This window comes from Pseudophryne corroboree, unplaced genomic scaffold (assembly GCF_028390025.1).
Source record: "Pseudophryne corroboree isolate aPseCor3 unplaced genomic scaffold, aPseCor3.hap2 scaffold_1023, whole genome shotgun sequence".
NCBI classification, from domain to species: Eukaryota; Metazoa; Chordata; class Amphibia; order Anura; family Myobatrachidae; genus Pseudophryne; species Pseudophryne corroboree.
This window is the reverse complement of record NW_026967650.1, coordinates 182,771-203,214: the sequence shown is the minus strand read 5'-3', so window position 1 is coordinate 203,214 and position 20,444 is coordinate 182,771. Positions and strand designations below refer to the sequence as shown.

The following is a 20,444-nucleotide window of genomic DNA, read 5'->3' as shown; positions in this document are numbered from 1 at the left end:
TAGTTTGCTGTCTGTTTCCACTTCTCTTTTCTTGAGCCGCTCCCTTCTATGCCCTTGCGCACTATCCTGACTTCTCCTCCTGTCTGCTTACTTTGTGCCTTCCAACGCACAATGCGAACTACAGGTAGTGCTGCAGGGCCCACACCCTTTTACTTGCCTTACAGAGCAGCTCTGGAGCTGTTACAGTGCCCAGCTGCTGCAAGAAATCAGCTTGAATGCTTCAGGGGCTGGGGCATAGCCAACATGAGCCCCACACCAAAGGAGGGTGGAGGTGTTTAATGCAAACTAGGGGTCAGCCAAGCGCCGCAAAAGGCCACCATGCCCTGCACGCCCCTTTTCTCTTTTCATATGCAGACGAGGGTTGAAGCCAACTTTGACCCACTGCTTGGATGACATCACCATATGCAAATCCATCTGCGGCAGGCCTTCCCCCAGGAATGCTTGCACTAGTTGTTGCATTTGGTTTGTTGTTTGGGGGTGCTTCAGTATTAGGCAGCCTTCTGCCCTCCCATGTTCATCTGAAAATATGTGTTCTCCCTGCAGTTGTTGTCCCCAGATGAGAGTTCCCTTGTGCTGCCTCAGTTGAATCTCCTTTACTTGATAGAGATGTGCATGAGCAGCGGCCCTCCCCAGCCCTATTCCAAATCATACTTATTTTGCATAGGAGATACCATGGTCATGAAGATTTTTCTCCCAGGGTGAGGTTCATTCATTGCATTTTGGGTATGCTGACCCCTGTGATTTCCCCAAATGTGGGAAACTTGACTGCATTATTTGTGGTAGTGGGAGGCTGTGTTTGTGATTTCTTCTGGTCAGCTCTGGTAAAAGTCAGATTTCTTTGTCTCAGATTTTCCTTTAGCCTTGTTCTTCTTTCGAGAGTTCCCTTGTGCTGCCTCAGTTGGATCTCCTTCACTTAACAGGGGGGTGCCCGAGCAGCGACCCTCCCCAGCTCTAGCCCAACTCCTACTTACCTGCCAGGTGAGATACTATGATCATGAAGGTGCTTCTCCCAGGGCAAGGCTCACCCATTGCACTCTGGGTGTGCTGCCCCTGCGATTTCCCCAAATGTGGGAAACTTGACTGCATAATTTGTGTTTCCCCTGGTCGGCTCTCGTATAATTCAGATCTCTTTGTCTCAGATCTCTCTACAGCCTAGTTTGCTGTCTGTTTCCACTTCTCTTTTCTTCAGCCGCTCCCTTCTATACCCTTGTGCACTATCCTGACTTCTCCTCCCGTCTGCTTACTTTGTGCCTTCCAATGCACAATGCAAACTACAGGTAGTACTGCAGGGCCCACACCCTTTTACTTGCCTTACAGAGCAGCTCTGGAGCTGTTACAGTGCCCAGCTGCTGCAAGAAATCTGCTTGAATGCTTCAGGGGATGGGGCATGGCCAACATGAGCCCCACACCAAAGGAGGGTGGAGGTGTTTAATGCAAACTAGGGGTCATCCAAGCACCACAAAAGGCCGCCATGCCCTGCACGCCCCTTTTCTCTTTTCATATGCAGATGAGGGTTGAAGCCAACTTTGACCAACTGCTTGGATGACATCACCGTATGCAAATCCGTCTTCTGCAGAACTTCCCCCAGGAATGCTTGCACTAGTTGTTGCATTTGGTTTGTTGTTTGGGGGTGCTTCAGTATTAGGCAGCCTTCTGCCCTCCCATGTTCATCTAAAAATATGTGTTCTCCCTGCAGTTGTTGTCCCCAGATGAGAGTTCCCTTGTGCTGCCTCAGTTGAATCTCCTTTACTTGACAGAGATGTGCATGAGCAGCGGCCCTCCCCAGCCCTATTCCATCATACTTATTTTGCATAGGAGATACCATGGTCATGAAGATTGTTCTCTCAGGGTGAGGTTCATTCATTGCATTTTGGGTATGCTGACCCCTGTGATTTCCCCAAATGTGGGAAACTTGACTGCATTATTTGTGGTAGTGGGGGACTGTGTTTGTGCTTTCCTCTGGTCAGCTCTGGTAAAAGTCAGATTTCTTTGTCTCATATTTTACTCTAGCCTTGTTCTTCTTTCGAGAGTTCCCTTGTGCTGCCTCAGTTGGATCTCCTTCACTTGACAGGGGGGTACCCGAGCAGCGACCCTCCCCAGCTCTAGCCCAAATCCTACTTACCTGCCAGGTGAGATACTATGATCATGAAGGTGCTTCTCCCAGGGCAAGGCTCACCCATTGCACTCTGGGTGTGCTGCTCCTGCGATTTCCCCAAATGTGGGAAACTTGACTGCATAATTTGTGTTTCCCCTGGTCGGCTCTCGTATAATTCAGATCTCTTTGTCTCAGGTCTCTCTCCAGCCTAGTTTGCTGTCTGTTTCCACTTCTCTTTTCTTGAGCCGCTCTCTTCTATGCCCTTGCGCACTATCCTGACTTCTCCTCCTCTCTGCTTACTTTGTGCCTTCCAAAGCACAATGCGAACTACAGGTAGTGCTGCAGGGCCCACACCCTTTTACTTGCCTTACAGAGCAGCTCTGGAGCTGTTACAGTGCCCAGATGCTGCAAGAAATCAGCTTGAATGCTTCAGGGGCTGGGGCATAGCCAACATGAGCCCCACACCGAAGGAGGGTGGAGGTGTTTAATGCGAACTAGGGGTCATCCAAGCGCCGCAAAAGGCCGCCATGCCCTGCACGCCCCTTTTCTCTTTTCATATGCAGACGAGGGTTGAAGCCAACTTTGACCCACTGCTTGGATGACATCACCATATGCAAATCCATCTGCTGCAGGCCTTCCCCCAGGAATGCTTGCACTAGTTGTTGCATTTGGTTTGTTGTTTGGGGGTGCTTCAGTATTAGGCAGCCTTCTGCCCTCCCATGTTCTTCTGAAAATATGTGTTCTCCCTGCAGTTGTTGTCCCCAGATGAGAGTTCCCTTGTGCTGCCTCAGTTGAATCTCCTTTACTTGACAGAGATGTGCCTGAGCAGCGGCCCTCCCCAGCCCTATCCCAAATCATACTTATTTTGCATAGGAGATACCATGGTCATGAAGATTGTTCTCCCAGGGTGAGGTTCATTCATTGCATTCAGGGTATGCTGACCCCTGTGATTTCCCCAAATGTGGGAAACTCGACTGCATTATTTGTGGTAGTAGCGGACTGTGTTTGTGCTTTCCTCTGGTCAGCTCTGGTAAAAGTCAGATTTCTTTGTCTCAGATCTTCCTCTAGCCTTGTTCTTCTTTCGAGAGTCCCTTGTGCTGCCTCAGTTGGATCTCCTTCACTTGACAGGGGGGTACCCGAGCAGCGACCCTCCCCAGCTCTAGCCCAACTTCTACTTACCTGGCAGGTGAGATACTATGATCATGTAGGTGCTTCTCCCAGGGCAAGGCTCACCCATTGCACTCTGGGTGTGCTGCTCCTGCGTTTTCCCTAAATGTGGGAAACTTGACTGCATAATTTGTGTTTCCCCTGGTCGGCTCTCGTATAATTCAGATCTCTTTGTCTCAGGTCTCTCTTCAGCCTAGTTTGCTGTCTGGTTCCACTTCTCTTTTCTTGAGCCGCTCCCTTCTATGCCCTTGCGCACTATCCTGACTTCTCCTCCCGTCTGCTTACTTTGTGCCTTCCAATGCACAATGCAAACTACAGGTAGTGCAGCAGGGCCCACACCCTTTTACTTGCCTTACAGAGCAGCTCTGGAGCTGTTACAGTGCCCAGCTGCTGCAAGAAATCATCTTGAATGCTTCAGGGGATGGGGCATGGCCAACATGAGCCCCACACCAAAGGAGGGTGGGGGTGTTTAATGCGAAAAAGGGGTCATCCAAGCACCGCAAAAGGCCGCCATGCCCTGCACGCCCCTTTTCTCTTTTCATATGCAGATGAGGGTTGAAGCCAACTTTGACCCACTGCTTGGATGACATCACCATATGCAAATCCGTCTTCTGCAGAACTTCCCCCAGGAATGCTTGTACTAGTTGTTGCATTTGGTTTGTTGTTTGGGGGTGCTTCAGTATTAGGCAGCCTTCTGCCCTCCAATGTTCATCTGAAAATATGTGTTCTCCCTGCAGTTGTTGTCCCCAGATGAGAGTTCCCTTGTGCTGCCTCAGTTGAATCTCCTTTACTTGACAGAGATGTGCATGAGCAGCGGCCCTCCCCAGCCCTATTCCAAATCATACTTATTTTGCATAGGAGATACCATGGTCATGAAGATTGTTCTCCCAGGGTGAGGTTCATTCATTGCATTCTGGGTATGCTGACCTCTGTGATTTCCCCAAATGTGGGAAACTCGACTGCTTTATTTGTGGTAGTGGGGGACTGTGTTTGTGTTTTCCTCTGGTCAGCTCTGGTAAAAGTCAGATTTCTTTGTTTCAGATCTTCCTCTAGCCTTGTTCTTCTTTCGAGAGTTCCCTTGTGCTGCCTCAGTTGGATCTCCTTCACTTGACAGGGGGGTGCCCGAGCAGCGACCCTCCCCAGCTCTAGCCCAACTCCTACTTACCTGCCAGGTGAGATACTATGATCATGAAGGTGCTTCTCCCAGGGCAAGGCCCACCCATTGCACTCTGGGTGTGCTGCCCCTGCGATTTCCCGAAATGTGGGAAACTTGACTGCATAATTTGTGTTTCCCCTGGTCGGCTCTCGTATAATTTAGATCTCTTTGTCTCAGGTCTCTCTCCAGCCTAGTTTGCTGTCTGTTTCCACTTCTTTTTTCTTGAGCCCCTCCCATCTATACCCTTGTGCACTATCCTGACTTCTCCTCCCGTCTGCTTACTTTGTGCCTTCCAATGCACAATGCAAACTACAGGTAGTGCTGCAGGGCCCACACCCTTTTACTTGCCTTACAGAGCAGCTCTGGAGCTGTTACAGTGCCCAGCTGCTGCAAGAAATCAGCTTGAATGCTTCAGGGGCTGGGGCATAGCCAACATGAGCCCCACACCGAAGGAGGGTGGAGGTGTTTAATGCAAACTAGGGGTCAGACAAGCGCCGCAAAAGGCCACCATGCCCTGCACGCCCCTTTTCTGTTTTCATATGCAGACGAGGGTTGAAGCCAACTTTGACCCACTGCTTGGATGACATCACCATATGCAAATCCATCTGCGGCAGGCCTTCCCCCAGGATTGCTTGCACTAGTTGTTGCATTTGGTTTGTTGTTTGGGGGTGCTTCAGTATTAGGCAGCCTTCTGCCCTCCCATGTTCATCTGAAAATATATGTTCTCCCTGCAGTTGTTGTCCCCAGATGAGAGTTCCCTTGTGCTGCCTCATTTGAATCTCCTTTACTTGACAGAGATGTGTCTGAGCAGCGGCCCTCCCCAGCCCTATCCCAAATCATACTTATTTTGCATAGGAGATACCATGGTCATGAAGATTATTCTCCCAGGGTGAGGTTCATTCATTGCATTCTGGGTATGCTGACCCCTGTGATTTCCCCAAATGTGGGAAACTCGACTGCTTTATTTGTGGTAGTGGGGGACTGTGTTTGTGTTTTCCTCTGGTCAGCTCTGGTAAAAGTCAGATTTCTTTGTTTCAGATCTTCCTCTAGCCTTGTTCTTCTTTCAAGAGTTCCCTTGTGCTGCCTCAGTTGGATCTCCTTCACTTGACAGGGGGGTGCCCGAGCAGCGACCCTCCCCAGCTCTAGCCCAACTCCTACTTACCTGCCAGGTGAGATACTATGATCATGAAGGTGCTTCTCCCAGGGCAAGGCTCACCCATTGCACTCTGGGTGTGCTGCCCCTGCGATTTCCCCAAATGTGGGAAACTTGACTGCATAATTTGTGTTTCCCCTGGTCGGCTCTCATATAATTCAGATCTCTTTGTCTCAGGTCTCTCTCCAGCCTAGTTTGCTGTCTGTTTCCACTTCTTTTTTCTTGAGCCCCTCCCTTCTATACCCTTGTGCACTATCCTGACTTCTGCTCCCGTCTGCTTACTTTGTGCCTTCCAATGTACAATGCAAACTACAGGTAGTGCTGCAGGGCCCACACCCTTTTACTTGCCTTACAGAGCAGCTCTGGAGCTGTTACAGTGCCCAGCTGCTGCAAGAAATCAGCTTGAATGCTTCAGGGGATGGGGCATGGCCAACATGAGCCCCACACCAAAGGAGGGTGGAGGTGTTTAATGCGAACTAGGGGTCATCCAAGCACCGCAAAAGGCCGCCATGCCCTGCACGCCCCTTTTCTCTTTTCATATGCAGATGAGGGTTGAAGCCAACTTTGACCCACTGCTTGGATGACATCAAAGTATGCAAATCCGTCTTCTGCAGAACTTCCCCCAGGAATGCTTGCACTAGTTGTTGCATTTGGTTTGTTGTTTGGGGGTGCTTCAGTATTATGCAAGCCTTCTGCCCTCCCATGTTCATCTGAAAATATGTGTTCTCCCTGCAGTTGTTGTCCCCAGATGAGAGTTCCCTTGTGCTGCCTCAGTCGAATCTCCTTTACTTGACAGAGATGTGCATGAGCAGCGGCCCTCCCCAGCCCTATTCCAAATCATACTTATTTTGCATAGGAGATACCATGGTCATGAAGATTGTTCTCCCAGGGTGAGGTTCATTCATTGCATTTTGGGTATGCTGACCCCTGTGATTTCCCCAAATGTGGGAAACTTGACTGCATTATTTGTGGTAGTGGGGGACTGTGTTTGTGCTTTCCTCTGGTCAGCTCTGGTAAAAGTCAGATTTCTTTGTCTCAGATTTTCCTCTAGCCTTGTTCTTCTTTCGAGAGTTCCCTTGTGCTGCCTCAGTTGGATCTCCTTCACTTTACAGGGGGGTACCCGAGCAGCGACCCTCCCCAGCTCTAGCCCAACTCCTACTTACCTGCCAGGTGAGATACTATGATCATGAAGGTGCTTCTCCCAGGGCAAGGCTCACCCATTGCACTCTGGGTGTGCTGCCCCTGCGATTTCCCCAAATGTGGGAAACTTGACTGCATAATTTGTGTTTCCCCTGGTCGGCTCTCGTATAATTCAGATCTCTTTGTCTCAGGTCTCTCTCCAGCCTAGTTTGCTGTCTGTTTCCACTTCTCTTTTCTTGAGCCGCTCCCTTCTATGCCCTTGCGCACTATCCTGACTTATCCTCCTGTCTGCTTACTTTGTGCCTTCAAACGCACAATGCGAACTACAGGTAGTGCTGCAGGGCCCACACCCTTTTAGTTGCCTTACAGAGCAGCTCTGGAGCTGTTACAGTGCCCAGCTGCTGCAAGAAATCAGCTTGAATGCTTCAGGGGCTGGGGCAGAGCCAACATGAGCCCCACACAAAAGGAGGGTGGGGGTGTTTAATGCGAACTAAGGGTCATCCAAGCACCGCAAAAGGCCGCCATGCCCTGCATGCCCCTTTTCTCTTTTCATATGCAGATGAGGGTTCCAGCCAACTTTGGCCCACTGCTTGGATGACATCACCGTATGCAAATCCGTCTTCTGCAGACCTTCCCCCAGGAATGCTTGTACTAGTTGTTGCATATGGTTTGATATTTGATGGTGCTTCAGTATTAGGCAGCCTTCCGCCCTCCCATGTTCATCTGAAAAGATGTGGTCTCCCTGCAGTTGTTGTCCCCAGACGAGAGTTCCCTTGTGCTTCCTCAGTTGAATCTCCTTAACTTGACGGGGGAGGGGCTGCCCGAGCAGCCACCCTCCCCAGCCCTATCCCAACTCATACTTATTTTGCAAATGAGATCTCTTGATCATGAAGATTGTTCTCACAGGGTGAGGTTCATCCATTATATTTTAAAATAGGAAGGTACAAATTACATATTTGAATTGCATCTATGTGTTGGATTCAAATGTGTCCCCCCCCTTCCTTTCTCAATTGTGCCCGTCAGCAGCTATTCTAAGGTTGCTGCCAATGGGTGTGACACATTAATTTCTTCTGTGGGGTACACTGGACTCCACAAGGATTCACATTGGGGTGTAGAGTAGGATCTTGATCTGAGGCACCAACCGGCTCAAAGCTTTTGACTGTTCCCAAGAAGCTCAGTGCATTCTCCTCTATAACCCCGCTTCCATGAACAGGGAGCTCAGTTTGTAGTTGGTGCCTTCAGTAGCAGGCCACTTAACAGGGGCCTGCCTCAGGCAGCCTATTCTTAGCTATTAATTTTGACAAGAAAAGAAGAACTTGTTTTATGAGAATCTACAAGGGCTGCAGCAGGCTAGGTCTAATAGACATCTTTACTGCAGCTTCATCACTCCCAGCGGCGCTGTATACTCCCGTGCCCTGGTTGCTGGGTCACTGCAGCGGAGGCTCCGGTTTCTTCCTAAGGTCAGTCACACACACACCGCCCTTCCGGATCACGAGGCCGCTGATGAAGGGGAGCGTGGCCGTAGGGGGTGGACCGTGTGCGCACTGGCGTGGACACTGATTACTGGGCAGCCGCTCCACTAGCCACCAGGTACAGTTAAGGAGCACAGGTCTGGGGGTTTTTCTCCTATATTAAACCAATTTTGTACTGCCCGCAGCGCATTGTGATAGGTAATAGGGCCTGATTCAGGTTGGATTGCAATCACAATAAGCGATCCAACTGCAAAAATTGCTAAGAGCATACGCATGTGCCTGCATTTTCTGCGGCACCCCGCAGAGAATGCGATCGCCTCTGCCTGTCAATCGGGGCAGGGGGGGAGAGGGGGGTCAGCAACACTCCATTTCCAAGTCAGGGATGGAGCGGTGCGGGGGCAAGGCTTCAAAATGGGGTCTGCAATGGAGGAGACACAGGGGGCGTGGTCACAGCGGCTGTATGACATCACATTCAGCCGCTGTGATCACAAAAATGGTGGCGGCTTCCTGCGCGCACATACAGTCTGCACCAGCAGGAGGCTACACCATTTTTTATGATCACGCTGAACTGCAGTGCGACTGCAATTACAGCATGGTCAAGAAGGGAGGCGTCATGCTGGGTGGCCATTAGAGATGAGCGGGTTCGGTTCCTCGGAATCCGAACCCGCCCGAACTTCACCCTTTTTTGCACGGGTCCGAGCAGACTCGGATCCTCCCGCCTTGCTCGGTTAACCCGAGCGCGCCCGAACGTCATCATCCCGCTGTCGGATTCTCACGAGACTCGGATTCTATATAAGGAGCCGCGCGTCGCCGCCATTTTCACACGTGCATTGAGATTGATAGGGAGAGGACGTGGCTGGCGTCCTCTCCGTTTAGATTAGAAGATAGAGACGAGTGACATTTGATTTACTACTAATTTGGGGAGCAGTTGAACTTGTCAGGAGTACTCAGTAGTGCAGAGTTTTGCTGATAGTGACCACCAGTTTTATTATTTATAATCCGTTCTCTGCCTGAAAAAAAACGATACACATACCATATATGTGCTCAGCCTCAGTGTGCTGCATGATATATCATCTATGTATATCTGACTGTGCTGAGTACTCACTGCTCACACAGCTTAATTGTGGGGGAGACTGGGGAGCAGTTATAGCAGGAGTACAGTGCACACTTTTGCTGCCAGTGTGACCACCAGTATATTGTCTGCCTGAAAAAGTTAAACACTCCTGTGGTGTTTTTTTTTTTTATTCTATAAACGCATTCTGCTGACAGTGTCCAGCAGGTCCGTCATACATTATATTATATAAATATTTACCTGCAGTAGTGTTATATTTTTTTTTCATCTCTATCATCTTTATCATCTCTATATTAGCAGACGCAGTACGGTAGTCCACGGCTGTGGCTATCTCTGTGTCGTCAGTGCTCGTCCATAATTGTATACCTACCTACCTGTGGTGGGTTTTTTTTTTCTATCTTCTTCATACTAGTAGTTTAGGAGTCTGCTGACAGTGTCCACCAGGTCCATCATTATATTATATACCTACAGTAGTAATATATTTATTATATTATCTATACTAGCAGACGCAGTACGGTAGTCCACGGCTGTGGCTATCTCTGTGTCGTCAGTGCTCGTCCATAATTGTATACCTACCTGTGGTGGGGTTTTTTTTTCTATCTTCTTCATACTAGTAGTTTAGGAGTCTGCTGACAGTGTCCACCAGGTCCGTCATTATATTATATACCTACAGTAGTAATATATTTAGTATATTATCTATACTAGCAGACGCAGTACGGTAGTCCACGGCTGTACCTACCTCTGTGTCGTCACTCGTCCATAATTGTATACCTAACTGTGGTGGGGTTTTTTTTTCTATCTTCTTCATACTAGTAGTTTAGGAGTCTGCTGACAGTGTCCACCAGGTCCGTCATTATATTATATACCTACAGTAGTAATATATTTAGTATATTATCTATACTAGCAGACGCAGTACTGTAGTCCACGGCTGTACCTACCTCTGTGTCGTCACTCGTCCATAATTGTATACCTACCTGTGGTGGGTTTTTTTTTTCTATCTTCTTCATACTAGTAGTTTAGCAGTCTGCTGACAGTGTCCACCAGGTCCGTCATTATATTATATACCTACAGTAGTAATATATTTAGTATATTATCTATGCTAGCAGACGCAGTACGGTAGGCCACGGCTGTGGCTATCTCTGTGTCGTCAGTGCTCGTCCATAATTGTATACCTACCTACCTGTGGTGGGGTTTTTTTTCTATCTTCTTCATACTAGTAGTTTAGGAGTCTGCTGACAGTGTCCACCAGGTCCGTCATTATATTATATACCTACAGTAGTAATATATTTAGTATATTATCTATACTAGCAGACGCAGTACGGTAGTCCACGGCTGTACCTACCTCTGTGTCGTCACTCGTCCATAATTGTATACCTACCTGTGGTGAAGTTTTTTTTCTATCTTCTTCATACTAGTAGTTTAGCAGTCTGCTGACAGTGTCCACCAGGTCCGTCATTATATAATATATACCTACAGTAGTTATATATATATTTTTTTTATATCATTAATTATCATCTCTATACTAGCAGACGCAGTACGGTAGTCCACGGCTGTAGCTACCTCTGTGTCGTCAGTCACTCGTCATCCATAAGTATACTAGTATCCATCCATCTCCATTGTTTACCTGAGGTGCCTTTTAGTTGTGCCTATTAAAATATGGAGAACAAAAATGTTGAGGTTCCAAAAATAGGGAAAGATCAAGATCCACTTCCACCTCGTGCTGAAGCTGCTGCCACTAGTCATGGCCGAGACGATGAAATTCCATCAACGTCGTCTGCCGAGGCCGATGCCCAATGTCATAGTACAGAGCATGTAAAATTCAAAACACAAAAGATCAGTAAAAAAAGGACTCAAAAATCTAAATAAAAATCGTCGGAGGAGAAGCGTAAACTTGCCAATATGCCATTTACCACACGGAGTGGCAAGGAACGGCTGAGGCCCTGGCCTATGTTCATGGCTAGTGGTTCAGCTTCACATGAGGATGGAAGCACTCAGCCTCTCGCTAGAAAAATGAAAAGACTTAAGCTGGCAAAAGCACAGCAAAGAACTGTGCGTTCTTCAAAATCACAAATCCACAAGGAGAGTCCAATTGTGTCAGTTGCGATGCCTGACCTTCCCAACACTGGACGTGAAGAGCATGCACCTTCCACCATTTGCACACCCCCTGCAAGTGCTGGAAGGAGCACCCGCAGTCCAGTTCCTGATAGTCAGATTGAAGATGTCAGTGTTGAAGTACACCAGGATGAGGAGGATATGGGTGTTGCTGGCGCTGGGGAGGTGAGGTGGTTTGTTTAAGTCAGGCACCCGGGGAGACACCTGTTGTCCGTGGGAGGAATATGGCCATTGACATGCCTGGTGAAAATACCAAAAAAAAATGCTCTTCGGTGTGGAAGTATTTCAACAGAAATGCGAACAACAGGTGTCAAGCCGTGTGTTGCCTTTGTCAAGCTGTAATAAGTAGGGGTAAGGACGTTAACCACCTCGGAACATCCTCCCTTATACGTCACCTGCAGCGCATTCATCATAAGTCAGTGACAAGTTCAAAAACTTTAGGCGACAGCGGAAGCAGTCCACTGACCAGTAAATCCCTTCCTCTTGTAACCAAGCTCACGCAAACCACCCCACCAACTCCCTCAGTGTCAATTTCCTCCTTCCCCAGGAATGCCAATAGTCCTGCAGGCCATGTCACTGGCAATTCTGACGAGTTCTCTCCTGCCTGGGATTCCTCCGATGCATCCTTGAGTGTAACGCCTACTGCTGCTGGCGCTGCTGTTGTTGCTGCTGGGAGTCGATGGTCATCCCAGAGGGGAAGTCGTAAGACCACTTTTACTACTTCCACCAAGCGATTGACTGTCCAACAGTCCTTTGCAAGGAAGATGAAATATCACAGCAGTCATCCTGCTGCAAAGCGGATAACTGAGGCCTTGGCATCCTGGGCGGTGAGAAACGTGGTTCCGGTATCCATCATTACTTCAGAGCCAACTATAGACTTGATTGAGGTACTGTGTCCCCGGTACCAAATACCATCTAGGTTCCATTTCTCTAGGCAGGCGATACCGAAAATGTACACAGACCTCAGAAAAAGACTCACCAGTGTCCTAAAAAATGCAGTTGTACCCAATGTCCACTTAACCACGGACATGTGGACAAGTGGGGCAGGGCAGACTCAGGACTATATGACTGTGACAGCCCACTGGGTAGATGTATTGACTCCCGCCGCAAGAACAGCAGCGGCGGCACCAGTAGCAGCATCTCGCAAACGCCAACTCTTTCCTAGGCAGGCTACGCTTTGTATCACCGCTTTCCAGAATACGCACACAGCTGAAAACCTCTTACGGCAACTGAGGAAGATCATCGCAAAATGGCTTACCCCAATTGGACTCTCCTGTGGATTTGTGGCATCGGACAGCGCCAGCAATATTGTGCGTGCATTATATCTGGGCAAATTCCAGCACGTCCCATGTTTTGCACATACCTTGAATTTGGTGGTGCAGAATTATTTAAAAAACGACAGGGGTGTGCAAGAGATGCTGTCGGTGGCCAGAAGAATTGCGGGACACTTTCGGCGTACAGGCACCACGTACAGAAGACTGGAGCAACACCAAAAACGCCTGAACCTGCCCTGCCATCATCTGAAGCAAGAAGTGGTAACGAGGTGGAATTCAACCCTCTATATGCTTCAGAGGATGGAGGAGCAGCAAAAGGCCATTCAAGCCTATACATCTAACCACGATATAGGAGGTGGAATGCACCTGTCTCAAGCGCAGTGGAGAATGATTTCAACGTTGTGCAAGGTTCTGCAACCTTTTGAACTTGCCACACGTGAAGTCAGTTCAGACACTGCCAGCCTGAGTCAGGTCATTCCCGTCATCAGGCTTTTGCAGAAGAAGCTGGAGACATTGAAGGAGGAGCTAAGACAGAGCGATTCCGCTAGGCATGTGGGACTTGTGGATGGAGCCCTTCATTCGCTTAACCAGGATTCACGGGTGGTCAATCTGTTGAAATCAGAGCACTACATTTTGGCCACCGTGCTCGATCCTAGATTTAAAACCTACGTTGTATCTCTCTTTCCGGCAGACACAAGTCTGCAGGGGTTCAAAGACCTGCTGGTGAGAAAATTATCAAGTCAAGTGGAACTTGATCGGTCAACAGCTCCTCCTTCACATTCTCCCGCAATTGGGGGTGCGAGGAAAAGGCTCAGAATTCCGAGTCCACCCGCTGGCGGTGATGCAGGGCAGTCTGGAGCGACTGCTGATGCTGACATCTGGTTCGGACTGAAGGACCTGCCAACGATTACGGACATGACGTCTACTGTCACTGCATATGATTCTCTCACCATTGAAAGAATGGTGGAGGATTATATGAGTGACCGCATCCAAGTAGGCACGTCAGACAGTCCGTACGTATACTGGCAGGAAAAAGAGGCAATTTGGAGGCCCTTGCACAAACTGGCTTTATTCTACCTAAGTTGCCCTCCCACAAGTAGTACTCCGAAAGAGTGTTTAGTGCCGCCGCTCACCTTGTCAGCAATCGGCGTACGAGGTTACTTCCAGAAAATGTGGAGAAGATGATGTTCATTAAAATGAATTATAATCAATTGCTCCGTGGAGACATTGACCAGCAGCAATTGCCTCCACAAAGTACACAGGGAGCTGAGATGGTAGATTCCAGTGGGGACGAATTGATAATCTGTGAGGAGGGGGATGTACACGGTGATGAATCGGAGGATGATGATGAGGTGGACATCTTGCCTCTGTAGAGCCAGTTTGTGCAAGGAGAGATTAATTGCTTCTTTTTTGGTGGGGGTCCAAACCAACCCGTCATTTCAGTCACAGTCGTGTGGCAGACCCTGTCACTGAAATGATGGGTTGGTTAAAGTGTGCATGTCCTGTTTATACAACATAAGGGTGGGTGGGAGGGCCCAAGGACAATTCCATCTTGCACCTCTTTTTTCTTTCATTTTTCTTTGCGTCATGTGCTGTTTGGGGAGTGTTTTTTGGAAGGGCCATCCTGCGTGACACTGCAGTGCCACTCCTAGATGGGCCAGGTGTTTGTGTCGGCCACTTGGGTCGCTGAGCTTAGTCACACAGCTACCTCATTGCGCCTCTTTTTTTCTTTGCGTCATGTGCTGTTTGGGGAGTGTTTTTTGGAAGGGCCATCCTGCGTGACACTGCAGTGACACTCCTAGATGGGCCAGGTGTTTGTGTCGGCCACTTGGGTCGCTGAGCTTAGTCACACAGCTACCTCATTGCGCCTCTTTTTTTCTTTGCGTCATGTGCTGTTTGGGGAGTGTTTTTTGGAAGGGCCATCCTGCGTGACACTGCAGTGCCACTCCTAGATGGGCCAGGTGTTTGTGTCGGCCACTTGGGTCGCTGAGCTTAGTCACACAGCTACCTCATTGCGCCTCTTTTTTTCTTTGCGTCATGTGCTGTTTGGGGAGTGTTTTTGGAAGGGCCATCCTGCGTGACACTGCAGTGCCACTCCTAGATGGGCCAGGTGTTTGTGTCGGCCACTTGGGTCGCTGAGCTTAGTCACACAGCTACCTCATTGCGCCTCTTTTTTTCTTTGCGTCATGTGCTGTTTGGGGAGTGTTTTTTGGAAGGGCCATCCTGCGTGACACTGCAGTGCCACTCCTAGATGGGCCAGGTGTTTGTGTCGGCCACTTGGGTCGCTGAGCTTAGTCACACAGCTACCTCATTGCGCCTCTTTTTTTCTTTGCGTCATGTGCTGTTTGGGGAGTGTTTTTTGGAAGGGCTATCCTGCGTGACACTGCAGTGCCACTCCTAGATGGGCCAGGTGTTTGTGTCGGCCACTTGGGTCGCTGAGCTTAGTCATCCAGCGACCTCGGTGCAAATTTTAGGACTAAAAATAATATTGTGAGGTGTAAGGTGTTAAGAATAGACTGAAAATGAGTGGAAATTATGGTTATTGAGGTTAATAATACTTTGGGATCAAAATGACTCCCAAATTCTATGAACAAGGGAAAATGTCATCATCCCGCTGTCGGATTCTCGCGAGATTCGGATTCCATATAAAGAGCTGCGCGTTGCCGCCATTTTTACTCGTGCATTGAAGAGAGAGCGGAGAGGACGTGGCTATGTTCTCTCAGTGGAAATCTCAATATCAGTGCTCAGTATCAGTGGATACTTATTGCTGCTCAGTAATACTAGTAGTGTGTCTCTCCTGCTCAGTGTCAGTTCTCAGTAGTATCCTCATCAGTGCTCAGTATCACTGCTCATTGTCTTGTGCTGCATTGTTGTGCTCAGCATACTACAGTACATTACTAATAGTCCAGTGCTGCATCTTGCTGCTCAGTGTCAGTTCTAGTATCCTCATCAGTGCTCACTATCACTGCTCATTGCATTGTGGTGTTCTGTATACTACAGTAACATAGTAATATAGTAACATATAGTAACATAGTTTTTGAGGTTGAATAGAGGCAAATTGCCCATCGTGTTCAACCTGTTTTAAGTTGTGATGATTCTACATACTTGCTTAATAATGTATTATGACTAGTTAGCTACTACAACTCATGTTACCCCCGGATTAACCATGTTGATATTTTAAGTATTATAAACTTGGATAGCTTTTTCATTCAGAAATGTATCCATTCCTTTTTTAAATCCAATTACAGAGTCCGCCATTACCACCTTCCCTGGCAGGGAATTCCACATCCTGATTGCCCTAACAGTGAAGATCATAGTATCTCACCTGGCAGGTAAGTAGGAGTTGGGCCAGAGCTGTGGAGGATTGCTGCTCGGGCACCCCCTGTGAAGTGAAGGAGATCCAACTGAGGCAGCACAAGGGAACTCTCGAAAGAAGAACAAGGCTAGAGGAAGATCTGAGACAAAGAAATCTGACTTTTACCAGAGCTGACCAGAGGAAAGCACAAACACAGTCCCCCACTACCACAAATAATGCAGTCGAGTTTCCCACATTTTGGAAATCACAGGGGTCAGCATACCCAGAATGCAATGAATGAACCTCACCCTGGGAGAACAATCTTCATGACCATGGTATCGCCTATGCAAAATAAGTATGATTTGGGATAGGGCTGGGGAGGGCCGCTGCTCAGGCACATCTCTGTCAAGTATAGGAGATTCAACTGAGGCAGCACAAGGGAACTCTCATCTGGGGACAACAACTGCAGGGAGAACACATATTTTCAGATGAACATGGGAGGGCAGAAGGCTGCCTAATACTGAAGCACCCCCAAACAACAAACCAAATGCAACAACTAGTACAAGCATTCCTGGGGGAAGTTCTGCAGAAGACGGATTTGCATATGGTGATGTCATCCAAGCAGTGGGCCAAAGTTGGCTGGAACCCTCATCTGCATATGAAAAGAGAAAAGGGGCGTGCAGGGCATGGCGGCCTTTTGCGGCGCTTGGATGACCCCTAGTTCGCATTAAACACCTCCACCCTCCTTTGGTGTGGGGCTCATGTTGACAATGCCCCAGCCTCTGAAGCATTCAAGCTTATTTCTTACAGCAGCTTGGCACTGTAACAGCTCCAGAGCTGCTCTGTAAGGCAAGTAAAAGGGTGTGGGCCCTGCAGCACTACCTGTAGTTTGCATTGTGCATTGGAAGGCACAAAGTAAGCAGACAGGAGGAGAAGTCAGGATAGTGCACAAGGGTATAAAAGGGAGGGGCTCAAGAAAAAAGAAGTGGAAACAGACAGCAAACTAGGCTGGAGAGAGACCTGAGACAAAGAGATCTGAATTATACGAGAGCTGACCAGGGGAAACACAAATTCTGCAGTCAAGTTTCCCACATTTGGGGAAATCGCAGGGGCAGCACACCCAGAGTACAATGGGTGAGCCTTGCCCTGGGAGAAGCACCTTCATGATCATAGTATCTCACCTGGCAGGTAAGTAGGAGTTGGGCTAGAGCTGGGGAGGGTCGCTGCTCGGGCACCCCCCTGTCAAGTGAAGGAGATCCAACTGAGGCAGCACAAGGGAACTCTCGAAAGAAGAACAAGGCTAGAGGAAGATCTGAGACAAAGAAATCTGACTTTTACCAGAGCTGACCAGAGGAAAACACAAACACAGTCCCCCACTACAACAAATAATGCAGTCGAGTTTCCCACATTTGGGGAAATCACAGGGGTCAGCATACCCAGAATGCAATGAATGAACCTCACCCTGGGAGAACAATCTTCATGACCATGGTATCGCCTATGCAAAATAAGTATGATTTGGGATAGGGCTGGGGAGGGCCGCTGCTCAGGCACATCTCTGTCAAGTAATGGAGATTCAACTGAGGCAGCACAAGGGAACTCTCATCTGGGGACAACAACTGCAGGGAGAACACATATTTTCAGATGAACATGGGAGGGCAGAAGGCTGCCTAATACTGAAGCACCCCCAAACAACAAACCAAATGCAACAACTAGTGCAAGCATTCCGGGGGGAAGGCCTGCAGCAGATGGATTTGCATATGGTGATGTCATCCAAGCAGTGGGTCAAAGTTGGCTTCAACCCTCATCTGCATATGAAAAGAGAAAAGGGGCGTGCAGGGCATGGCGGCCTTTTGCGGCGCTTGGATGACCCCTAGTTCGCATTAAACACCTCCACCCTCCTTTGGTGTGGGGCTCATGTTGACAATGCCCTAGCCCCTGAAGCATTCAAGCTGATTTCTTACAGCAGCTTGGCACTGTAACAGCTCCAGAGCTGCTCTGTAAGGCAAGTAAAAGGGTGTGTAGTTTGCATTGTGCATTGGAAGGCACAAAGTAAGCAGACAGGAGGAGAAGTCAGGATAGTGCACAAGGGTATAAAAGGGAGGGGCTGAAGAAAAAAGAAGTGGAAACAGACAGCAAACTAGGCTGGAGAGAGACCTGAGACAAAGAGATCTGAATTATACGAGAGCCGACCAGGGGAAACACAAATTATGCAGTCAAGTTTCCCACATTTGGGGAAATCGCAGGGGCAGCACACCCAGAGTGCAATGGGTGAGCCTTGCCCTGGGAGAAGCACCTTCATGATCATAGTATCTCACCTGGCAGGTAAGTAGGAGTTGGGCTTGAGCTGGGGAGGGTCGCTGCTCGGGCACCCCCCTGTCAAGTGAAGGAGATCCAACTGAGGCAGCACAAGGGAACTCTCGAAAGAAGAACAAGGCTAGAGGAAGATCTGAGACAAAGAAATCTGACTTTTACCAGAGCTGACCAGAGGAAAACACAAACACAGTCCCCCACTACCACAAATAATGCAGTCGAGTTACCCACATTTGGGGAAATCACAGGGGTCAGCATACCCAGAATGCAATGAATGAACCTCACCCTGGGAGAATAATCTTCATGACCATGGTATCTCCTATGCAAAATAAGTATGATTTGGAATAGGGCTGGGGAGGGCCGCTGCTCAGGCACATCTCTGTCAAGTAAAGGAGATTCAACTGAGGCAGCACAAGGGAACTCTCATCTGGGGACAACAACTGCAGGGAGAACACATATTTTCAGATGAACATGGGAGGGCAGAAGGCTGCCTAATACTGAAGCACCCCCAAACAACAAACCAAATGCAACAACTAGTGCAAGCATTCCTGGGGGAAGGCCTGCCGCAGATGGATTTGCATATGGTGATGTCATCCAAGCAGTGGGTCAAAGTTGGCTTCAACCCTCATCTGCATATGAAAAGAGAAAAGGGGCGTGCAGGGCATGGCGGCCTTTTGCGGCGCTTGGATGACCCCTAGTTCGCATTAAACACCTCCACCCTCCTTCGGTGTGGGGCTCATGTTGGCTATGCCCCAGCCCCTGAAGCATACAAGCTGATTTCTTGCAGCAGCTGGGCACTGTAACAGCTCCAGAGCTGCTCTGTAAGGCAAGTAAAAGGTTGTGGGCCCTGCAGCACTACCTGTAGTTTGCATTGTGCATTGGAAGGCACAAAGTAAGCAGACAGGAGGAGAAGTCAGGATAGTGCACAAGGGTATAAAAGGGAGGGGCTCAAGAAAAAAGAAGTGGAAACAGACAGCAAACTAGGCTGGAGAGAGACCTGAGACAAAGAGATCTGAATTATACGAGAGCCGACCAGGGGAAACACAAATTATGCAGTCAAGTTTCCCACATTTGGGGAAATCGCAGGAGCAGCACACCCAGAGTGCAATGGGTGAGCCTTGCCCTGGGAGAAGCACCTTCATGATCATAGTATCTCACCTGGCAGGTAAGTAGGAGTTGGGCTAGAGCTGGGGAGGGTCGCTGCTCGGGTACCCCCCTGTCAAGTGAAGGAGATCCAACTGAGGCAGCACAAGGGAATTCTCGAAAGAAGAACAAGGCTAGAGGAAGATCTGAGACAAAGAAATCTGACTTTTACCAGAGCTGACCAGAGGAAAGCACAAACACAGTCCTCCACTACCACAAATAATGCAGTCGAGTTTCCCACATTTGGGGAAATCACAGGGGTCAGCATACCCAGAATGCAATGAATGAACCTCACCCTGGGAGAACAATCTTCATGACCATGGTATCTCCTATGCAAAATAAGTATGATTTGGGATAGGGCTGGGGAGGGCCGCTGCTCAGGCACATCTCTGTCAAGTAAAGGAGAGATGGTCTGCCAGATTACATAATGCATACCAGAGCCATAACTAGACTTTTTGGTGCCCTGTGACAGATAATTATATGCCCCCCCCTCCCCATTTTTGCAATATGGACAAAAGGTGCATGCCTTCTGGGGAAGGGGCATAACAAGATTGGTCTCAGAGAAAGCACATGAGATATGAAGATATATCTAGTATACTTGGCACTCAATGGTTTGTGGTATTGCCGGGGTGCACTCCTTAAATGCATATACAGTCACACATGGCATGTTTGTGCAAATGGCATATCAGCAGTCAGCACTAACTGGTGACATGCCATTTGTACAAGTAAGCCATGTGTGACTAATATATAAACATGCTTTATTAAATAACACCTCAAACTATCATACCCAGGATTCAAACCTATAACCTGTTGAATTCTAATCAAACACCCTACCCATTGAGCTACTTGATCCTGCATCTATTCTAACCTCCAAAAACAGATTCAGTTGCATCTTCCAGCGTGTTTTGTTTGCGCCTTTGCAAATGTCTTACATCGACAAACTTATTTAGTACTATTTTGCAAATAGGGTTAGATTGTCGCAACATTGTGTTCCCTAATTGCTTGATTTTTTAAATGCAACAATTGATAAAGACACCTGATAATTGCTCTGTGGA

At 48.4% G+C, this 20,444-nt stretch overlaps 17 non-coding genes and 2 pseudogenes across 17 annotated transcripts; 12 read left to right on the top strand and 7 right to left on the bottom strand.

Moving 5' to 3' along the window:
• Nucleotides 1–647: 647 nt before the first annotated feature.
• Nucleotides 648–811, top strand: LOC134987985 (U1 spliceosomal RNA). The gene has a single exon (XR_010193525.1). It is a non-coding gene; the product is annotated as a U1 spliceosomal RNA (small nuclear RNA).
• A 152-nt stretch (nucleotides 812–963) lies between these two features.
• Nucleotides 964–1,126, top strand: LOC134988007 (U1 spliceosomal RNA). The gene has a single exon (XR_010193547.1). It is a non-coding gene; the product is annotated as a U1 spliceosomal RNA (small nuclear RNA).
• A 672-nt stretch (nucleotides 1,127–1,798) lies between these two features.
• LOC134988112 (U1 spliceosomal RNA) lies at nucleotides 1,799–1,962 on the top strand. Its single transcript, XR_010193639.1, has one exon. It is a non-coding gene; the product is annotated as a U1 spliceosomal RNA (small nuclear RNA).
• A 152-nt stretch (nucleotides 1,963–2,114) lies between these two features.
• On the top strand, nucleotides 2,115–2,277 carry LOC134988015 (U1 spliceosomal RNA). Its single transcript, XR_010193555.1, has one exon. It is a non-coding gene; the product is annotated as a U1 spliceosomal RNA (small nuclear RNA).
• Nucleotides 2,278–2,951: 674 nt separating this feature from the next.
• Nucleotides 2,952–3,115, top strand: LOC134988113 (U1 spliceosomal RNA). Its single transcript, XR_010193640.1, has one exon. It is a non-coding gene; the product is annotated as a U1 spliceosomal RNA (small nuclear RNA).
• A 151-nt stretch (nucleotides 3,116–3,266) lies between these two features.
• LOC134988025 (U1 spliceosomal RNA) lies at nucleotides 3,267–3,429 on the top strand. Its single transcript, XR_010193559.1, has one exon. It is a non-coding gene; the product is annotated as a U1 spliceosomal RNA (small nuclear RNA).
• Nucleotides 3,430–4,103: 674 nt separating this feature from the next.
• Nucleotides 4,104–4,267, top strand: LOC134988129 (U1 spliceosomal RNA). Its single transcript, XR_010193656.1, has one exon. It is a non-coding gene; the product is annotated as a U1 spliceosomal RNA (small nuclear RNA).
• Nucleotides 4,268–4,419: 152 nt separating this feature from the next.
• Nucleotides 4,420–4,561, top strand: LOC134988054 (U1 spliceosomal RNA; annotated as a pseudogene).
• A 695-nt stretch (nucleotides 4,562–5,256) lies between these two features.
• On the top strand, nucleotides 5,257–5,420 carry LOC134988133 (U1 spliceosomal RNA). The gene has a single exon (XR_010193659.1). It is a non-coding gene; the product is annotated as a U1 spliceosomal RNA (small nuclear RNA).
• A 152-nt stretch (nucleotides 5,421–5,572) lies between these two features.
• LOC134988019 (U1 spliceosomal RNA) lies at nucleotides 5,573–5,714 on the top strand (annotated as a pseudogene).
• A 696-nt stretch (nucleotides 5,715–6,410) lies between these two features.
• LOC134988061 (U1 spliceosomal RNA) lies at nucleotides 6,411–6,574 on the top strand. Its single transcript, XR_010193593.1, has one exon. It is a non-coding gene; the product is annotated as a U1 spliceosomal RNA (small nuclear RNA).
• A 152-nt stretch (nucleotides 6,575–6,726) lies between these two features.
• On the top strand, nucleotides 6,727–6,889 carry LOC134988006 (U1 spliceosomal RNA). The gene has a single exon (XR_010193546.1). It is a non-coding gene; the product is annotated as a U1 spliceosomal RNA (small nuclear RNA).
• Nucleotides 6,890–16,132: 9,243 nt separating this feature from the next.
• LOC134987976 (U1 spliceosomal RNA) lies at nucleotides 16,133–16,295 on the bottom strand. The gene has a single exon (XR_010193516.1). It is a non-coding gene; the product is annotated as a U1 spliceosomal RNA (small nuclear RNA).
• A 674-nt stretch (nucleotides 16,296–16,969) lies between these two features.
• Nucleotides 16,970–17,132, bottom strand: LOC134988046 (U1 spliceosomal RNA). Its single transcript, XR_010193578.1, has one exon. It is a non-coding gene; the product is annotated as a U1 spliceosomal RNA (small nuclear RNA).
• A 152-nt stretch (nucleotides 17,133–17,284) lies between these two features.
• On the bottom strand, nucleotides 17,285–17,448 carry LOC134987975 (U1 spliceosomal RNA). The gene has a single exon (XR_010193515.1). It is a non-coding gene; the product is annotated as a U1 spliceosomal RNA (small nuclear RNA).
• A 655-nt stretch (nucleotides 17,449–18,103) lies between these two features.
• LOC134988005 (U1 spliceosomal RNA) lies at nucleotides 18,104–18,266 on the bottom strand. The gene has a single exon (XR_010193545.1). It is a non-coding gene; the product is annotated as a U1 spliceosomal RNA (small nuclear RNA).
• A 152-nt stretch (nucleotides 18,267–18,418) lies between these two features.
• Nucleotides 18,419–18,582, bottom strand: LOC134987974 (U1 spliceosomal RNA). The gene has a single exon (XR_010193514.1). It is a non-coding gene; the product is annotated as a U1 spliceosomal RNA (small nuclear RNA).
• Nucleotides 18,583–19,256: 674 nt separating this feature from the next.
• LOC134988013 (U1 spliceosomal RNA) lies at nucleotides 19,257–19,419 on the bottom strand. The gene has a single exon (XR_010193552.1). It is a non-coding gene; the product is annotated as a U1 spliceosomal RNA (small nuclear RNA).
• A 152-nt stretch (nucleotides 19,420–19,571) lies between these two features.
• Nucleotides 19,572–19,735, bottom strand: LOC134988091 (U1 spliceosomal RNA). Its single transcript, XR_010193619.1, has one exon. It is a non-coding gene; the product is annotated as a U1 spliceosomal RNA (small nuclear RNA).
• Nucleotides 19,736–20,444: the final 709 nt, after the last annotated feature.